Raw genomic sequence first — 13950 nt, 5'->3', positions numbered from 1 at the left:
GAAGGGTGTTGAACGTATTGATGCATAAATCTGAGTAACGTGTACACGTCCACGCATTGAGCAATGTGTGTATGTACTGCATTTTTAATGCGAAAGCATTTCATGGCCTTTCAGGTAGGAAAGGTGGCGTTCTCCGCAACAGCAATCCATACGGGACCCTGCTCAGGCCAATCTTGTCATTTCCCTTGAAAGCATTCAGAGAGCATTCAGAATCGCGCCGCCCGTTTTATTCTCTCAAATTATTCACTTCAGTCTAGCGTCACGTCCATGAAAAGAACACTAGGTGAACCTGACCTTTGGTTACGTCGCAAATACTTTCGTCTCTGTCTTTTTCATAGAATATGCTAATTTAACCCTTCTCGTAAAGAAAATCTTTTCACCACACCAAGTTCTCGTCTCGCATCGATCATCAACACAAAATTGATGTGCCATTCTTCCTTTTTGCCAAGAACAGCCACTGAATGCAACCGCCTTCCCGCCTCCACAGTCTCAATTTGTGACACCACTAATTCAAGGTCGCCGTTCAAATTATATTATGGTTTGATTTTCTATTCTTGCGTTGCATTGCAATTATTGCATATCTTCACCACTCCTTTCTGTTGTGCCTACTAGGCCTTGAATGTATGTATAATAAATAAATAAAATGTGAAGTCATCACCGTCTTGTATGACGTCAGTAGTGATACAGAAGGTAGTAAATACAACAACGTTAATTATGAGCAATTATGGGTAAATAATGTGAATAAGGGTGGAATAAATTGCATTAAGGTTCGTACAAACTATAGCACGGTGCATTACGGGAGATTAAGGTAGAATTGTGAAGAACACGTACAATGTATGAACTAACGTATCATGGTCACGTGACAATTGCAGGTGTAGATGGAAGGGATTAAGTTTTCGCATTCCTAAGTGACTGTCGATATTTCTTCAAGGATTCTGATGTTACTGGTATGACGGCCACTCCAAAAATATATCATCCAGAAAAAGAACGCCCTTTCACTTACAATTCCATTATCATTATTTTTCGTGCTCACAGGAATATTAACATGCAATTAAACACTTCTAGAAAAACTGCAGTAGCAGAGCGACAATACGAGAGCAACTTGCGCAATTCTGCACTAATATTTCGGTGCCCTTAATAGCCCAACAAAAAGTGGTGAAATGGAAGAAGCTGTTCGGATACATTTCTGAACAAACAGGGACGTGCTGTTAGACGAGCCTCTGCTGTACAATGGCATCAACGTACAATTTGCATGGTGAATCCATAAAGAAGACTTATAGAGGCGAGATCACGTTGGAAGTTCTCAAACCCGAATTTCCACGTACCTTGCCTAATTCATTCAGAGGTTTACTAAGCTACTGATCTGCTTTCTAAGTGCATCCTCAAATACAGTTTGTAAGGCTGAGCCTATATATTAAGGGCTGGTGTCGTCAAAGCTGTAATTTCTTATCCAGAGCATACGCACTTGCAAACGCAGTCTTCAGTCTCCTCATGAATGTTTACGCGTCGCTGTCGCACGACCAAGATGTGCGCGTCTTTATCGCTGAAACTACGCTGTGACCTCGCAAAGTTGCTTCGTTCGGACGCAGCAAATAATCTAATCGCACCAGCAGAAGAGCGCCGATCGTCTCGCTCACGGTCCCGATTTGTGTACTGTACCCTCAGTGATGCAGCACAGACTGCGCCCCCCACCCCAAAATAAAATGCTCGGCACGAAACGTAGTAGCAACTACCCGCCTCACCGCTCTAGTTAGAGACCACAACGAAGCAGCAGCAAACAGGCGGCCATGCGAGCAAGCAAACCTGTCAGAATAAACGTTCAATTTGCGCGGCCACCCCATGCCCAATGAAAAGCGACCGGAAGTGACGGCCGACGCTGTACCATCACCTCGGCGCGCGGCAGGACGGGAAGGCGGAAGCTGCGCCATCATGCTCGTTTTCGCGTGCGTTCGCGTCGCGCGCTGTGCGAAATAATTTTAAACGTGTGATTAGTTTTGCGCGCGGGGTAGAAAAAGATGTGGCCCTTGCTTTGTGTATTACTCGTGCCCCACTTCAAAGCAGAGCGTTCGTACGCACTGGAAGATGGATCCACGAAGGCTGAAACGAGAAGTTGCAACGTGCCCGGTCGGTTGTACTGGCATGACGGAAATTTTCAGGCAAGTGCCCGTTTATTTGGTATTTGTTTTGTTCGCTTTAGAAATATCTCACTGTGATCTCGTAGCATAATTCATAATTCGTTAATGTAAGAGCAAGAGCAGCTGCACTCCTACTAGGGCAAGGGAACTACCTCGATCGCGTCCCGTGTGACTAATGTTTGTCAAATCTGCATCGGGCGTGGTGCGCCTGCATAGTTACGCTTTGTTTCTCAGCGCTTGGGCGTTCATTGATGTGATTCTCTTGTGCGTTCAGCGCGGCTGCTTGTAATACGGTCGTTCGCACTTCAGTTAAATGTGGTCGACCACTTTTGCGTCGCGTAGAAAAGGGACGACTGGCTTTGCCACCTTTCGAAAGAACCGGCGCGGTATTGGTTCTCCCTGATGCGGTCGCATGCTGCTGTTGCTGCTTGCCGGACGCCTTCAGCATTTTTTCGGCTCGCTTTGTCTGCGCGTGTGCGCGTGCTCGCGCTCGGCTCGATTTGTGTGTGTGTGCGTGCGTGCGTGTGTGCGCTCAGCTCAGCTCGCTTTGTGTGTGTGTGTGTGCGTGCGCTCAGCTCGCTGTGTGTGTGTGTGTGTGCGTGTGTGCGTGCGTGCGTGCGTGCGTGCGCGCGCGTACAGTACATGCCGGTTTGTATGGGCCGGCGTGTTTGCGCGTGTCTAGTGCGTGCGTGTTTTGTGAGTGTGTTGCCTGTGGGTCGCTGTGTGTGCGAGCACGTGTTAGCGTGTCTGCCTGCATGCATGTATGTGTGCATCAATGTGTGCGTGCGCACTTTTGTGTCTGCGCTTTGAGAGTGCGTATACTTGTGTGTGCGTGTGAGTGCGTTTTGTGTGCGTGCGTATGTATTGCATGAGGCCGGTAGTTTTACTCGCAAAAAAAAACTCTTCCGATTTGGTGCAGCGAGTGTTCCCGCCTGAAAGCCGAGTTTGGTTTCAAGCCACTCTGGACAACTGCTGTATGAGGCGCCGTTTCTCTGGAGCACCAGTGGGAAGGCGCCAGGTATACGCTTCGTCCTTTTTCCTCCCATGCCCTGATGGATCTATATCCTTGATTGTTATTGTGAAAGGAACATTACATCCAGAGCATAAATAAATGATTAAGAAATCTGGTAGTGTGTTTCGCCATTACATTAGTTCCGATCTTAAAGACGTGGATTTCTCATTAGCCCACATTTCTTTTGATGCAGACAACCGCTGAAATTATTAGCGGCAGGTTATTCGAGACGTTCTACGTATATAGCAATTGTCTTCAGGAGCTTTAATGAATTTTGAAAATTTGAAGTGTTGTGCTTTAGAGGTATCATATACAAGCTTTAGGTCTCCGGGTAGTTTGCATGCTCTTCGAGAGCTGTCGCCTATAGCCCTATTGAAATTCGTAACTACAGTTTGGAGCACTGGGGAAGCTAGAAGGCTTGTCCTGGCTCTCGAGAAAGTGTTTAAGCTGGAGGTGTAGGTTGAGGAGTTTGGGGTTGGTAACTCAAAGGATTTTTTATGCCTTAGCAGTAGGAGTGACACAGGATTAAAAAAATGTGTGTCAAGCGTAGGAAGCTGCTCATGTGGTAGAGGCATGTGTGTGCGTGTGTATGTGCGCGCCCATGCATGCGTGCGTGTGTGTGAATTCGCTCCTCAAAAGGGAGTATGTGTGTAAGTGAGCTACTTCATTGCTGGTCTGTTTGCCAAGAATTGGCAAGAAAACACAATAATCAATTTAACTTGAAATAATAAACTTCAAAGCGTACTGGCGACAGCAGCATATGAGCATGCAGCTGTGTGACAATCTTAATGCATGACTGCAGCATCTGGAAGGAGGCTTGCTTCTTCTTCAGTAAGCAGCACGAAGTCCATATTCTTGGCTTTTCTCGTGCAAACCAAAACGAGGCTCATTGCCAATGATCTTGTCTTTTGCTCTAAAAGCATTTGTTTATCTTGTACTTAGAGCGTCGTTTCTCGCAGGTCATGCAGATGGCAGCAGCAATTTCACAATGCCCAGCCTTGGCGCCCCCCATCAAGAGCAAGCCACTTGCGTTCGCCTTCAGACAGATGGTTAATGGCTTCTTGAAAGCGGTTGAGAAGACAACATGGTAAGTAGATATGGTTGTGTAGTGTAATATAATAAGTCAAGTTATAATTTCAAACTCAGGCTCCTTGGCCGCCTAAGCTTGATATGATGTGCAGTTGTCTGTGGTTGTAAATATTGCCGATGGTACAGTGCATACTGCAGGTATGACTGCTGATCCAAAGTATACATTTGCATTTTCTTGATGGTCTTTCATAATGAGGATTTTCTTTGTGCAAGAATATTCACAGAATGCCGAGGCATTGTAGCATCATATTCTTTATTGTGCATTCACTGCTAATTTTTTATGACCTTTCTGCTAACAATTTATTTGCAGGAAAGGAATATTTGTTTACTCCCTGCAATGAGCTTATTTGCTCATTGCATTACACTCTTCTACCTTTAATTTATTCCCATATAATTATCAATACCTTAAAATTTCAGCTGTTTTTATTTTGAATACAATATCGAAATCAAAATGCACCGGATTGCAATCTAGACTGCAAGGGATTTGAAGAAATTACAATAAACCAGGACCTCTCGGGAGCGTTAAAAAAACGTTTCCGCAGGTAATGTGCCTAATTGTACTGAGCTAGCTGCTCATGAAAATTGCAAGCATATTTCATTTCACACAGTTTTGCAGGATATAGCAGGCCTATCATAGTCTCTAAGCACAACCTTACCTCATTTGCATCATGAAAATATCTCATGCTTAATTTGGGACAAATTTTGAAAAATGAATGTTTCATAATTTTTCAACTACACAAAGTATTGGTTGAGGCTAGACAGTTTTCAAACAACTTGACCATGTTGAACCTAGCCATTACAGGACGGAAAAAAAAACATGCACAGGAGCACTCATTCAATGAAATTCGATGCTTGTGGTCATTTTCGACATGGCAAAATGTGCCTTTAAGCGAGAGAGGGCAGGTAGCCAATTTACAACCATTGTGACTCATGCGGGTAGTAGCAACACAGGATGAGAAATGGTTGTGTCCCTGAGGTTCATTGAATATGTTAAAACTCATATACAGTACCCCCCCCCCCCATGAGGGGTAACTGTGCAATATGTTTTGGGCAAGAAAGACGATTGTTCTAGGAGACAAGAAATTTCAGGCTCTAGTTGAGAGGCTACAGAAAGAAGGACCATGTAAATAGTCACAGATTAACATAAACTGCGTCGGAGGGGCATCACAGTTTAGAGCATGAAGTGGGAGCATGAGGAAGGATCATAAGTTTAAATAAGGGAATATTACTTGTCAGTGCATTGCCAAGCTAACCCATTGAAAGAAGGGGGCGTGCTCTAAGAAAAATAGTTGACAACACATGCTAAATTTTCGAGGAAAATATGCCAAAATGCCAATTCTTACTAAATTAGTAAATAAGAAATACACGATAAATTTTAGGATGCAGAAAGTGTCTAATAAAGTGCATTGGAGAGTTGGATATTGTTGGGCTGGATGCATGTATTGCAGGGCAAATGAGAATGCCAGTGGGGATTCCCTCATTTTCATTTTGTGTGCACTCTCTGGAAAACAGTACTCTTTGTCTCCTAGTGTAATAATGTTGTGTAAAAACAGTCATTTTTTAATGCCTTGTGCATTTCACTCTTAATGTGCCATATCCCGTAAGCTTCTCACCTGCAGTACTTATAAAGTGTAATGCAGATATATTGCAGATTTCATAATGTCAATTTTGTATTAGGGTCACGTACACACTCTTGGACAAATGTCTATGTTGAGAGATGTCATTGGTAGTCTTTAAATTTTATTCACTCTTATTTTCTATGATGAAAAGGCTACTGTAAATTTATATGTTTTTGCTGCTGTATGTGCCTTGTGTTCACAATGACATAGTGGTTTAGCATTCACAGTAACATGCAATTCCTTAATTTGCAAAATAGAAACTTCTACCTTTCACTTGTCTTGCCCAGTTGCCTGAGCGGTGCATTCTGCCCAATCACATTAATTAAGTTTGTTACTTTGAGGAGCTTGTTGCTTTATCAAATTTTCCGCAAAGTACATGTGTAATTGCACGGACTGAATTCTCATGATTCTCTTCTTATTTTGCTAATGCAGGATGCAAGATTCCAGCAATGCCATGCGCTGCGTTGGTCAAGATGCTCAGAGAATGGAGTCCCTGCACCTCGTGGTTAACCGTGAACATTTCTTTTTCTTTTGGAAAGCTAAAGGCCATTCGCTGCATGACTTGCATTTTTGCAGCTCGGATGTGTACTATATTTTTCTAATTTTGAATCAATATTGGCTGTTCAGTATAAAAAATGATGTACAGCGTGAAGGACAAGGACTGCGACAGACACACTCCACCGACTTTCAACAATATTTTATTGCGTTGACACATCGTGTGTGTAAACATAAGAGGGGTCATGCGCAGAAAATGAAAGCCAGTCACAAGGGGTGTTCTAACAGCAAGTCATTGTAAAAAGAACATGGTCACTTGAAAAAAAAAACATCACCATTTCTATCTGTTTAGATACAAAATTTCTCTAGGGGTCAGCGTGATAGAGGGGGCACTAACGCACACACTACCCAGTTTTCTGGTGAAATCAGCTTCAATAATTTACTGGGTGAGCTGTGTCTCGCTAGACCTTCCGTATCTTCAAAGAGGGCCATGCAACCGCAGTCCTGGCAATGAATGCCCAAGTGGCCTTGAACAGTGTTATTGACGTTGTTATAGTGCTCTCTTAAACGATCATTTAGGCACCTGCCTGTCTGTCCAATATATTTACTGCCTCAAAATGGGAATTTGGGAAACCACATTCGTTGCACACATCGCAAAACGTTTTCTGTGCCCGGCAGAGCAACAACTCTGATGCGATTTAGGCGCGTTTACACGCTTACAGAGCCTTGCCAGCTTTTCCGGGGCTGAGGAAAGACTGTGATTCCTGCAGGTTCCCCAATCTTTTTTAGCCTATGGGAGACATCATGAACATACAATAGCACTGCAAACCTGTGTCTTTCAACCGGCTGGTTCCTTGACCGAGCGTGCTCATCATGTTTTGTGCACTTCAGAAGCTGTTCCGCTATGGCTGAAATTAAGGCCAAAGGGTAGCCAACGCAAGAAAGGCAATCAACCTGTGCAGCAACACTATGTTGCATCTCGTGTGAGCAAGATTTATTGAGGCTGTTAAGGAGGCAAAGCTTTACAATATCTCATTTGACTTTGTTGGACAGACAGGCAGGCGCCTAAACAATAATTTAGGAGAGCACGATAACAACGTCCATAACACTGTTCAAGGCCACTTCGGCATCCATTGCTGGGACTGCGGCTGCGTGCCCCTCTTTGAAGGTACGGAAGCTTTAGCGAGACACAGGTCATCCGGGAAACTATAGAAGCAGATTCCACTAGAAAACTGGTTAGTGTGTGCGTTAGTGACCCCTCTATCGTGCTGACCCCTAGTGAAGACTTGTATCTCAACAGATAGAAATTCTAATGTTTATTTTTTTCAAAGGACGATGTTCTTACTACAGTCATTTGCTGTTAGACACCCTTTGTGACTCATTCTGCGCATGCCCGCTTTTGTACATATACACATGATGTGGCAACGTAATAAAATGTTGGAAGTCAACGCAGTCTGACATCTCTCGCAGTTCTTGTCGTTCAAGCTGTACGTAATTTTATCTCATTCATTGCAAACTATCCCAAGAAACTACCCTTGTTCAGTATAATTATCATGTTTGATACGACCATTTGCTGGCAAATGTTAACAGTGTGATATTGAACTTGAACTTTTGCATGACTGCCTATGCCTGTGTTCTTTTAGTAACCAGAGTATGGCTAATTTATTAAACGAAGTTTGCTAATTTGCATGCTCACATGCTACAGCACGCCTTAATCTTGAACTACTGCATCCAAGTGCAAATAATTTAGAAATTTACTAGGTATTTTAAAACACTCCACATTTTGTGCTCAGCTAAATCGTTTAATCAACAGTGGTTTGTTTTTATCAGGCCTCCTACTGCAGTTTGCACCCAGGCACTAGTAGATCTGGAATATGCAATCTTGATTTATAGTAAGAAAAGAACCTATTTTCAAACTACATATTGTAGATGTACCAGTGCCTTCGAGTTACAAAACAAAAATTTATAGAGACTGGTATTGTAGTTAGAAAAACCGCTACACAGCACCTTTAGCCCAGAGAACTCTCGTTTCACAAAAGAGGACAAACTATGTAGGCACTAAAAAATTCTACGTATTATTGTGCTCAAGTAATCTTGTGGGAAATAGAAAATTACCAATAAGGCTCCTGGCTTAAACCTCACTTAAAGCATGTCTATGCTTGGGAAGTATTGTTTCAGTCTGAAAAATGTTGGCCAGTTCTGCTTTACATCGACTTTCCAAACTTTTCATAATGTTTTGGGATTACATTAGTGTACAAAATAACAGGTGTCTTTCTTGTGCGTTTGCTCTGCATTTCAATTGCTTCCCTAATTCACCTTTGCAATATGCCTTTTTTTAAGGCATCAGAACTTGAATTTTTGTTCACTGGAGCCTAATACTAAAAATTTATTCCTTTATGTGGCCCAAAACACTGCGAATCAACCCAGGCTATTTCAGTGCCGCTATACATAGTTTCTTCTCTAATAACAGATTTGATCAATACTTATATTTTAGATACCTTTGTGGGAAATGTACATGTTCTTGTACTTACCGATGTGTTTGGTGATTGTGCATGTTTATATTTAATGTGATTTATGTATATATTGTACTCTGTATTGCAGCATGCAATAAATATAGTTGCATTTTCTTGAAAATGCAGCATATATCTTACCAGTCTGTGTTGCATGTTATTTGGATATGGAAATCATGATAGCCTTGGTGTTGATATACATGCTCAAAAGTGTCAAGTTTGCTAGCTTGTATTTGTGCAGCGAATACAGGTTTTCCAATATACACCATGAATTACTAATATGTAATGTGATCCACACTTATAGGTGTTGTGTATGCCCATCGAAGCTTTAAGGCCGGCTGTTCGACGGTGCGTTTGGTAGCCGAACTTGAACCTTCTGGCACACGCAATAGTTGTGCGTGGATCGCTGTACATAGTAGTAATTGAAGGCGTGTACTGCCGAACCTGCCTTCCATACACGCTAGAGATAAAAGAGTGTACACCCTTCCAACACCCACACAGATGGGTGTTAATTTGGACGAGCACGCTTACACCCTAAATTTATTTTGCTGGACACCCTTCCACTAGGGTGCTATAATGGCACCCCAACTGCAGGGTGTAGACAACAGCACCCTTAGGGTGTTCGTCTGGCGACAAACTGATTTACACCCTTAAGGGTGTTAAAATGTTTAGTGTGTACACAGAATAAACTTTGCTAGCTCGTTCTCGACATCAGCGAAATGACCAGTTTGCTCGAACGAGCTTTTTTTTGTGCAATAGCCGGCCAGTCAGACTTCTTTTGAGTTTGGCTTAGCATACCGCGACCAACTTCGAAATGTTTCCACTGACTCAGTATTTTGTACTATCATCTCACTTACAGTCAATAGAAATATTACATAATCTTTTTTTCTAAGAACACCATTCTTGCTCGATTACAACGTGATTTTTTTGTGTCCATATTGATACTGGAATGCTCGGTCGCAAAATTTCTCCGCAGTATTCCGCCAATACCTAATTACATTACTGGGTGGGGCCTCGCATTATCTTCTTTGTACCTTTGCTACAACGATCCAGAATGAATTAGGAAATATCAATATACTAATCTTAGGCAGCCAAACTTGGGTTAGCCCTTTAGAGAAACACCTCTCAGAAGCCCAGCTGTTATATATATGCATAAAATTGTTAGGAAATTTTTATCGTCGCGCAATTTTCTTTAGGTCAAACAGTATATTTCCTTCCTCTTGATTTCGTCCTAAATGCGCCGTCAGCGGATAAGTTGCACGTAGGCACATTTATAGGCAACGGAAGCCTTCGCGCGGAAACTGCCTTTTGTGGCCATCTCTTGCACTGCGGAGCATTATGCTGAATTCCGTCTCAGAGAAAGGCTCGGAGTTTCGCCACCCCCAAAAACCAGACCTCCTCGGAGGGCAGAAATTTGCATTCGCACCGCATACGAGGGAGTCCTAAGACTCGGCGCCTTTGTATCGAAAGTTGGTTTCTCCTCCGAAGGTTCTCCGAAGGGAGAACTTTGGCGGTCATCCAAACGACGAGGCAAATTTGCAGCCCTCGGAAATTTTGGAATGTCGTTGTTCAATTCAAGTGGGACTAAATGCGAGAATAATTTGCCCGTTTTCAAGCTGAAGAAGGGACTCAGCTCAACGCTCTCCTTGGAAAGTGGACGACAAAGCCATAATTTTTTTTGCTACAGCATTAGATATGGCGATTCGAAGCTTCACCTCTTTTTGTTTATAAATGTATAAAACGTTCGGTATATATGAGTGAACAGTAATTTTTCCCTCATGCATATATTTCTTTTATTGTGGATATGACAGCCTGTTAAATGGCAGTCACTCGTTGTAAAAGAACATCCTGTGATTAAAAAAAAAAGCATGTGAGCATGCACGCAAACTCCAGTTAACGCGTTGACTTGTGTTAACGCGTTAAACTTGCGTTATTCTTGCGTTAACGCAAACCCTCGCGTTAACGCAAGATTCAAATTATGCAAGGTTACTTATTTGTGTAAAGAACGTTTACGATGTAACTAATTTTTCAGTGTTCCGCAAATATTGCCGTTCATCTTCAAGATATCCGCAACTACATCAATCATCGTCACTCCGTGTCCTACCTAAGTCAGAAAAACAGAAGATCGAGCACTTAACCATCAGTATTTTTACTGTCAAACCCCGAATAAAAATTATTTTCCTTGCTTTCAGGTATTGAGCTAGTTGAAGATCTGCGGCAATGAAGACAAAAAGGTTTGCAGGTTGTTTAATGTGAATTGGCTATTACTTGATAAAATTTCTACTCGCGTAACTGCTACGTGTGTGCAACTTCCTGCGGTTGGCTAGAATGCGTATTGGCCGCTTTTGTTAACACTTATCTTGGGTATTTGAAAATGCATATGTTGCATGGTCAGCTGCAGTACTGGATATTCTCTCTCGTAATATTCGTGTTAGTTACCGCATCATTACCACCCCGCTGTTGGTGGGAATCACTCGACGTGCACTTCTAGTGAGGATGGATGGTGGGAAACTCTTGCTGGCTTGCTGAGTCTCTAAGATAATCACGGGGAAATGGAAAAAAAAGAAAGAAAAAGGGAGAAACAAAATTGCTAGAATCTTAGGGTGAGTAAACATTCCATCCGTCGTTAGTCACTCCAGGGCAGCCATATATTTCCACTGTAGGGCAAGGAACAAGCAAATGTGGTAAGAGCGCAAGAAAAACAGTTTAAAACATTCGGCGTGTGTGCTTAGCGCGCCGTGAAAGCGGATTGGATGAGCGGAGACGAAATGGCAAGCTCTGTCTGCGCTTTTACAGAACTGCGGATTCTGTGTGCGCATGCTACGTGGGCATGCCACGAGTAAATTAAATTTTCCTCCTTTTTACGACGTCGACGTCATGGCACTTCTTTTCTTTGTTTCTCTCCTCTCGGCGTTTCGGTCTCGTTCCTGCGTGGAAGGGAAGTACGGCAGACCTCTCGACAGAGCAAGCAGCATGCGCACCCTTCGGAACTCGGATGCTGGGCCATTTATCCAGCCTGGCATCCTCACCGTGGTATAGTTTACTCCTGGTCCTTTCCCTCTCTCCCATTTGGATCCCTTTCGCGCCAGCTATGGCGGAGCAGTGGACGCCACGGGAGGTAATGCTCGAATGGTGCCCTCCATCAATCATCGCGGCAAAAAGGGTGGCCTGCATTAGAGGCGACCGTCCGGCTTCCATCTGGTCGTTTGTCCGCTTGTCGGGCCGCCCGGAGAGATTTGAACGCCCGCGCACGCGTGCCGATATGCGGCGGGGGAACTTCGCTATCTCTCGCTGGCGTCTTCTGCGTCGGTTGACTTCTCGTGTTAGGTTCGCGTTGAAGATGGAGCAGTCCTATTTTTTAGAGCACCCTGTCAAGTCACACGTATGTCGAAATGTACTTCGACCCCCTAGGGTAGCTTAGTGACAGTGGTGCTGCGCTTTTGAGATTCAATTGAATTTTGTTCGACAAAAGCGTACAGTTAGTTTCCATGAAGTTTTTGAACTTGTAGCCAGAGGCTAGTAGTCGGTTCAATACTTCATGGTGGTAGTGCTTCAATACTTTATAATCAATAAAGTGCGCTGGTATTGGTTTTATACTGGCATTGAAATTATTACTATAGACAAAGCACGCAAGTTGCATCTTCTACAAACAGACAGACAGACAGACAAGAAACTTTAATTGGTCCTAAGGAACTACCGTGTCGTAGTCGCGGGCCGCACCTGCGCCGGGGGCGGAAGACCGTGATCTTCAGCCCTGTCGCAGGCCCTTTGGACAGCCCGTCTTCTACAAAGAAAGAAAAAAGGATCCCTGTGATACCTGCCGCCTTTAGAAGCAGGTGAAATGAAAACGCTCGTGTTCTTACATTTAGGTGCATCACAAGAACGCCTCTTGGCCAAAGTTTGGCACGTAATGTCCCAGAACTTTATTAAATTTTTTAAGTATTTCCTTTCATAATGGCGAAGGGTCTGCCAGATTTTATTATATGGAGTCCCAGTTGAGTCGGCGCACTGAACAGAACTTCATTCACTGGCGAATAGTGGGCGAAAGAGAGAAGGAGACTGGGCCTCTTGATTGGCACGTCGTAGAAAACACGTGAAAAACTTTCCGAGAGCAAGCAGTTCCGAACATGTTTAGGTACCAGAAACACTTGCGCGTGTTTTTGGATTTGTGCGGCGTATACGCCAGAATGACAGAAGCTGGTCCCTTTTATTGCACACCTCCACAGCGGACCATCATTTGATGACTTCGTTTCGCCTGTTTGGCCTAACACGAACTGAACGGCGGTTGCTATCAGGGCAGCCAGCGCTAGCCTTTTTACAAGCCACTGGGGTATACGCGTGGCTTTAGAGATGCCGTAACGTGATCTTCTCATCACCATTAAAATTTTTATCTTTTTCTTGATTATCATCATTATCCTCACTGGTCATCGCTTTTCTTTTCGCTGCCCTTCTTTCTCCGTAGCAATGCAACACAATAGAGCAATCTCTAGCTTAGGCCAGCTTTCTCTGCCTTTCTGTAGCAAGGTATCTTTCCCTCTTTCTTCCACAACACCTTATTCAATAGAGATTGAACATTGTGCAGTGCACTAGGTGCACATGGGAACGTTAATACGACGTTTCACTAACCGCGGACCAACAATTATGGGACACTGTCGGACAAGCGTGCAAAGATGAAAGGTAAAATGCATAAAATTGAAAAAAAAAGCGAAGAATTTACTAAAGAACGTTAACTGGGCCTGGGGATGCCATCTTTCCTTACACCTCCTATTATGCCATGAACGCCCTGCACTTACATTTAACAGTCTTTCTCTTTTTTTTTTCAGAGTGTCGGAATGTTCATTACAAAGAGGCTTAGGAATTCCACTATAATCCTTATACGTCCGTTCAAGTCTTCTAATTCCCAAATTACTTTTATTTAACCATACAACTTCTTATTGAGTATTAAGGCCTCCGAATACAGGAGCCTTCTACGCTCAGCACAAATCGACAGAGACATTCATAGCTGGGCACGTCATGCACAGCTGCGCTGAGAGACTAGGGAAAAAGGCTGGTACAAGACGAATGACGAACAAGACAGGCACTAAACGCTA

General features: G+C 43.4%; 1 long non-coding RNA gene across 1 annotated transcript; it reads left to right on the top strand.

The window, feature by feature from the left end:
* Window positions 1-1778: 1778 nt before the first annotated feature.
* LOC135899728 (uncharacterized) lies at window positions 1779-6644 on the top strand. Its single transcript, XR_011514865.1, has 4 exons — window positions 1779-2156; window positions 3055-3153; window positions 4107-4234; window positions 6288-6644. It is a non-coding gene; the product is annotated as an uncharacterized lncRNA (long non-coding RNA).
* The last annotated feature ends 7306 nt before the right edge of the window (window positions 6645-13950 follow it).

The sequence above is a fragment of the Dermacentor albipictus genome, chromosome 5, assembly GCF_038994185.2.
Source record: "Dermacentor albipictus isolate Rhodes 1998 colony chromosome 5, USDA_Dalb.pri_finalv2, whole genome shotgun sequence".
In the NCBI taxonomy this organism is placed as follows: Eukaryota; Metazoa; Arthropoda; class Arachnida; order Ixodida; family Ixodidae; genus Dermacentor; species Dermacentor albipictus.
The sequence above is the reverse complement of the archived record's forward strand: the minus strand, read 5'-3'. Positions and strand labels throughout refer to the sequence as shown.